Source organism: Macrobrachium rosenbergii, chromosome 2 (assembly GCF_040412425.1).
Source record: "Macrobrachium rosenbergii isolate ZJJX-2024 chromosome 2, ASM4041242v1, whole genome shotgun sequence".
In the NCBI taxonomy this organism is placed as follows: domain Eukaryota; kingdom Metazoa; phylum Arthropoda; class Malacostraca; order Decapoda; family Palaemonidae; genus Macrobrachium; species Macrobrachium rosenbergii.
Genome location: NC_089742.1, coordinates 40,855,513 through 40,863,012, shown reverse-complemented (window position 1 = coordinate 40,863,012; position 7,500 = coordinate 40,855,513). Strand labels below are relative to the sequence as shown.

The 7,500-nt window shown below is 35.6% G+C and overlaps 1 protein-coding gene across 17 annotated transcripts in view; it reads right to left on the bottom strand.

Annotated features, from left to right (window-relative positions):
* The window catches only part of LOC136845769 (mucin-2-like), a 1,649,806-nt gene that overhangs the window by 1,317,305 nt on the left and 325,001 nt on the right, over positions 1-7,500 (bottom strand). The window lies entirely within an intron of this gene.

The following is a 7,500-nucleotide window of genomic DNA, read 5'->3' as shown; positions in this document are numbered from 1 at the left end:
TGACACCCAGTAACGATAAAAAAACGTAGAATTAAAATCTGATTAACTGCTTTTGTTTGGGATCAGATTTTTTTTTTTTGGCAAATTAACACTGACTAATAAAACATCCTACATGGTGAAGGAAAGCTAAAAAAAGATATTGAATAAAAAAATATAAGATAAACAACTAATAAATAATTTTTTAAACTCGGCAATTCTTACAACACATTTAATTTATTCCCAAATCCCCCCAAAAATTCAAATAGAATTTTTGAGTGTCTTATCCCTGAGTCATAAAAATTATACAGACAACCTTTTAATAATCAGCAAAATTCTACACTCCTTACAGGCAAGGTGATTGTCAATCTTTTAGTAGAACTCTAAGTTCAACCTTATAGTGAACGTCCTCTAAATTCAAAGATAATTTGTATCTCTTTTATAATTCACATGCAAACCAGTGTAATTTTAACTTAAAAAATTTTCAGCTATCAATCATACAAAATTCCTCAAATATAACTATATACCTGCTTTACATTTTGCCACTAAACTTCATGAATAAAATTCTTTCTTGACGTAAATTCAACGGCAAACCTTCATTCATTTGCAAGACTATCAGTAATTTGCGATAGCAATATGCCCCATTCACAAAACTGATATCGGAACATCATGGATACCGTACCAATAAAACCAATCATCAGAACTGCAGGATTGATTGGCTGATTGGTTTTCCCCATACGCTCTCAATTATGCTAGTGCTTGTGCGGGATGGATTTGCATGGTGATTCGAAAGTTAAAAAAAAATGGTTTGACTGAATTTTTCTTCCAGTTCTCAAGAAAAATGAAAGGTAATTTTATGCTTGCCAGGCAATCTGCTACTACAAGGTAGAAAAAAAACGCGTTTGACAAGAATGTGAAGTGAAGGATTCTCAATTTAAAAGGAACATTTTACGAGGAGGAACATTTTACGAGGAAGCATGTGCTAACTGATAGATAAAAGGGCAGCAGTATTGTTTACAAATGATGTAGATGCACGACACTGAATTTTTCCAAAATTTACAATGATCTCTTTTAAAGTCTTCATCCGGCTGCCGTGAACCCTGTCACTTCACTACACCTACGATATTATAATGGAGACCTTTAATCTCCCATGTTAGCACTACAGCACAGAATACACCTTCCTGTGCTATTTTATCACTTGATAATAACAATGGTGATCTGCATATGCGGTAATCTACTGAATGATTTTGAATGATAATGTTAAAAAAAAAGACATCAGAGAAAATATATGCGGATGAACAGGACACGAAGGAAGCCGATGACGATGTCGGAAATAGTGAAAACGGAAAGCAAAAAAGATAAGACCGGGAGGGAGTCAGGAAAAGACTGCGACGGAGACAAAGCAAAGAGAGAAAGAGATTATTCCAACGAAAATTCCAAGCAATATCATTATGACACCTCCGGACAGATCGTAACGGCCCATTCAGCCAAATGAGCGAGGCAGCGAAATTTGCAAGTAAAAGGACATCCAATAATGTATACATGTATTTATGATTACGTTTATTACTTAATTTACTTGCTGAACTGACGTCACAACATCTTGGGTCGTCGTTTCCGTTTCACCGTTACTTCTTAATTTTTTTTCTTCACCTAATGGGAAATTGTTCTGTGGACTCTTGCTTCGTTAAGGTAATGGGCTCTTAGGCTTGCTCTGCATGAATATTTGAACATTTTGCATAATAATAGCAACAATAACAATAGTACAATAATTCTATTTGCATGGACCTTCCATTGCACGTCTGATGCATTCGTAATGAGTTCAGGACTTTGTTTTCTTGTCGTGTTTCTCATTATATGGGGAGGTTTGGATTTGATTTTGTTCTTATTTCTTGTTTAATGTGCATTTCAGGATTAATTGGTTTACCCTAAGGCATTCAATACGTCCCCATAACAATAAAAAAAAAGTTGAAAGAAAAAGAAAATACAAATTTAATAAAAATTTACAGAAAAAAAAGCAAGCAGGTCTCCCACGATCACTTATGGCCCAACTACGGTTCCATTTTCCGAGGAGACTTGTGTCAAACGAAAGTCATTGTCTTTCAGAAGCAAGAAATGAGATAACTTGTCTTGTTTGCTGGATTTCAATAATATCCAACTCATTTCTGTTTGCTCGGATGCCTGCGAGTTAGAACAACCGAAAATGTTTACTGAACCTGTTTCTGGATTACCACAAATATACGATAATTGCCTGGTCATGGTCCCACGGGAGTCACCTGTCTAGAAGTTATAATGAATTGTCTGGCCAAGCCTGGTACTCTGCCCCAGGTCACTGTCTGATTATGATAACAGATTCACGAAATAAGAGACAGTGTTCCAACACATAAATGTTTCCTCAGAGCATTTTGAGGAACATTCCCAAAACCCCTAACATCTTTATTCCACGGCCTTATAAACACAACACGCAAATAGTTGGAAATACAACCTTACTGTGAAGGTCATAACGGTCTCGCCGAAAACACGGTCGAGTTTCTTCTCAATCCCCGGCTAAATCCCTACCTAATTGAGCCCTATTCGCTGTAAAACGCCTTTCCCTGCTTTAAGCAGCTTTGCAGTCACTTCCCGCTTTTGTTGTTGTTAATTTAAGCCGACTTTTCTGCTAGCACGGGCTCTTGCACCTCTATGCAGCCGGCAAGAGGAAATGAGGCAACTGTTTAACGCAAAGTCTTTGACAGCCACGTAAACCATTCTGCTACAACGATCGGCCATCTTAACACACTGTTCAACCTGCGTTCACTTCCATTACGTTCATCCTTTCATCCGCATCTCTCTCTCCCCCTCTCTCTCTCTCATTCAAGCGTGCGAGCACACACATGCACACTTATTCACATATATTAAGCCACAAATTTCGTTTAATATCAAATTCACAGTACCTCGGGAATGACATATATTAAGGTGAACTGCAAGATATTATATATATATATATATATATATATATATATATATATATATATATATATATATATATATATATATATATATATATATATATATATATATACATATATACATATACACACAGTATATATATGTGGGGGTCTACAAGAATATGTTCACAACTGACACATCTCTCTCTCTCATCTCTCTCTCTCTCTCTCTCTCTCTCTCTCTCTCTCTCATTGCGGAAGCCCACATGCAATCTCCCTTAATCCCCTAACATGTTATCTAGGATCATCTTCCCTGCCCAAAAGATCTTTAAGATCCTTAAACGCTCCCACCCCCTACCTCGGCCCAGGGGCCCACCCAAGACATCCCCACGCTCATCCTTTCTCCTGGAAATGCTCCTTGCCTTATTTTACGTGGTCAATCAGCAACTCTCCCTCTCCCCCCTTCCCCTCCCCCATCTCCTTTCAATCCTCGACTAATCCCAATCCTTACATCCTTATCCTGCTACATCCTATTCAAGTCTCGGAAATGAGGACGAGGGATCACCGGTCTAATTTTTATGACAAACAGCTTTCACCGTCGGGTTATATTCTCTCTCTCTCTCTCTCTCTCTCTCTCTCTCTCTCTCCATTTCCTATTAACATCTTCAAGATATTTTCTTAACTCTCTCGAACATGACTGGTATATTATCTCTCTCACTTTAATCTTAAGCTACATTATGCTATTAATTTACTCTCTCTCTCTCTCTCTCTCTCTCTCTCTCTCTCTCTCTCTCTCTCTCTCTCTCTCTCTCCATTTCCAATATTAAACATTTTCATGATATCTTACTCTCTCGGAAATGATTGGTATGTTATCTCTCACTTTAATCTTATGCCACATTACACTATTACGGTAAACTCTCTCTCTCTCTCTCTCTCTCTCTCTCTCTCTCTCTCTCTCTCTCTCTCTCTCTCTCTCTCTCTCTCTCACTTCAGTGCTGACGAGTAAGATTCCACCTCGGAGTTGTCAGAGAGTGCTGCAACAAAGAGCGTTGTTCTTCGCTCATGGATAACTGAATGCTCTGTCTGTGACAACGTATTTTCTAATATTAAATACGGTAACAATGACCAATTTTCAAAGAGGTTAATTGTAAAGACAAAAAACATGATACTTATGACAAGTTAAGTAAATATGAAGTACAACTTAAGGACAATATACTTTTTTAAATTACGTAATTGTATTAGGAAGCTGATATATGGATAGTACTGATTGCTTGGCAGATATATTCATGTTAGGCTGGAGTTGCAAGTTGCATAGTATAATTTTTGCTATGGATATTTCAACGATATAGTTTCTCTAAATACCTAAAGCACACCGAAAATCTCTCTCTCTCTCTCTCCCCATGCTGACAACAAAACACACGCACACACGCGCACACACAGACATATGCGCGCGCGCGCGAAACATGAGTGGTTACTTCATGTAGTGTTCAGGATCCTCTTTAAGGGTACTTATATATTCATAAGTAAAGCGTGATCTCCACCATAAACTTCTGTATTTATGCTAAAGGTAGTATCAAAAGCCCAGCTCTTCCCGCACTACAACGCTTGCAGTATGCTAAGTAACTCTTGCACAACCAGTCTCCTGGTGTTTATTATTATTATTATTATTATATTATTATTATTAAAAAGGATGGCTGTATTATGCGAATTTATCTTATATAGTGTCTTTTCTATCTTCCTTATGATTCGCTTTTCAGGCTCAGCGATGTTAGTCAGCAACTGGCCGATATTCATGTTGGAAAAGGATAGTGTGCGGAATATGGGAAGTCTTTTATTAAAATATCCAATCAGAAATCGTTCGTCTGGATTCAGGTTCTGGGCTAGATATTAGGCATTTGTATAATTCATTTAGATGATCAGAAACTTAACCATCTTTATACTATCGTGTTGTCAAAACAGTTTAATGTGCGACTCCAATTCTTCATTTACTGTGAGTTTTTTTTTTTTACTATAAACCATCCTTTACTCGTCTTCAAATTTCGGTTCTTTCACTCATTTTACGTCTTCAGCGACACTACACCGCGGCAGGGAGGTGCTAATTGGGGCACGGTAGGATTATAAAACTGAGACAGCTAAAAAAAAAACAGGCCAACGGGAAAAGATGGAAAATAAAAATCACAGGGCAATCAAGCCAGGATATAAAAAAAAAACAAGTTCCTAACAGCTTATAACGACATAATTAATGAGTCCGTTAATTCCAGTCCACAAAAGCCTCTTGAGTGACTGATTTCTGTAAATGGCCTCACAATGACTAGGGTCATCGAGGCCGCATACACGTCATTTGCTCCAAGAAAAAATTACTTTTATATTAAGTGGCTAACATAATCATATGAGGCGCTCCTACAAATCTCAAGTTATTATTATAGCGTCTTTCTCTTTCTTCTTATAAAGAATTTTGTACCTCATGCTGTTTCTTCTTTAACCAGCGCTGTTATCTAGAAATTTTTCCTTAACATTATTATTCGTGTGAAACCGTATGATGTTAACAAATGCAAAAAAAGGAAATACTTCTCAGTGCATGCATCAAGATAACATTACTAACAGGCGTAAACAGAGAAAGAAAGTAAAGAGAATTAAAAATAAATATATAAAACATTAATAAGTAAGTATATCTACTTAGTGAAAACCATAATTAAACGTATTTCTACTTTCTGTGTCTAACAACGACACTCCACGGGTAAGAAAATACACGTTCACACCAGCCATCTTCCAATCCGGGTACAACACCTTCAACTACTGTCCACTAGCATGCAAGATTGCATGTACCCTGGTTTGACCTTCGGGACGGTACGCAACGTCTTGAAATTTAGACGGGGATTGCCGTCTCCGCCCTTTTTTACATTACCGTCATTTTCAACTGTACCCTAATGCTATTCTCCTTGCATTTCAATACATTTTCATCTATTTATTAATTTAATTTGTTTTTTCTCTTTTAATAAGTGAGATCTCTTCTTTCTGTATTTCCCTTTACACCCTCTTACTTCTTCCTAATGAACACCTTATTCTTTGGAAACTTCAATTTCAAGTCAATGGTCCATCTTGTTACATATGAATAGGGTTCATCTTCCGAATGAATAATAATAATAATAATAATAATAATAATAAGAATAAGAAGAAAAGAAGAAGAAGAAGAAAGAAGAAGAAGAAGAAGAAGAAGAAGAAGAAGAAGAAGAATAAGAAGAAGAAGAAGAAGAAGAAGAAGAAGAAGAAGAAGAAGAAGAAGAAGAAAAAAAACTGAGTACCAGTCCGTGAGTGCACTATACCCCGACAACAACAGCTGAGCATAATAACGTTTTGCCTCGTTTGTCTTTCCGAATATATTCTCAAAAGAGGGATGCTGCCGAGGTATAAGGCCTGAGAATGCACATAGCACACTCGGTTGCAACAACTCTTTAAAACATCATCTCTTGGCAGTACTACTGATGGCGATGCTCAAGTAAAAGTGTCGGTAATATCACTTTCATGGTCTATGGACCCTCGCCTTCGTTCCACTGGCTTTTGCCTGTTTTTAATTTTTTTTCCACAACTTTCCTTGTTTGTTTTTAACCTAACTGCTGTTCCTTTACCTCTACCTTTTTTTTTTTTTTTTTAATACGAGGGAGTTTGGTACCGTAAGTTTCCAAGTTTATTGCCTACTGGTTTTTACGTATTCACGTTTGCCTATAATAATAATAATAATAATAATAATAAGAATAATAATTAATAATAAAATAATAATAATAATCAATCATCATCATCATCAACATTTAATTTAGAAGAAGGCAACAAACATTTATTTTTTTATTTTTTTTACTACAGTATATGTTTTTTTCTCTTCAAGGAGTGAATATCAATAGATTCATAAGTGAGGACAAGAGTGATAAACACAGACTATAGATTAATGCACACATTCTATAAAATCCCATGAATTATAGAAATTCACTGCTTCTTTAAATAAATGAGAAAATTCACTTCATTCTAAGTCTATAATGAGGCAAATTCATAGCACATAAAGAGTCTGTATCAGGTATGGACGTTCCATATCATCTGTCTATATTGAAAATAATGTCTCTATTAGCTTCATATCACCGTTTGCAACTTGATGAAGTACATACCTGAAATAGTCAGTTGACTGACCTGCAGTAATTTGTCTCTGTTATTGACAGTAAATTAATATGCAGGGAATTTGCCTCATTCATTTCAGTCATTTAAATTTGTAATGTATTCAACTCATTAATCTGTGTCCGAAGAATTCATGTTCATTAATCTACTGCTGATATCCTTCAAGTCCTCTGTTGGAAATTATGGAAATTATCATATGAACTCCTCGAAGAAATAATAATAATAACAATAATAATAATAATAATAATAATAATAATAATAATAATAATAATAAAAATAATAATAATAATAATCTCAATACTCTTGATCATCCTGTAAAATCCAATTTTTCTTTTAATGGTCTAAATTCTTAAAAAAAACTATTTCTATTAATTTAAGAATTGAGCAAAAAGTCAAAAACATTTTTTTCACTAAGAAAAATTGGATGGTAAACATGTCG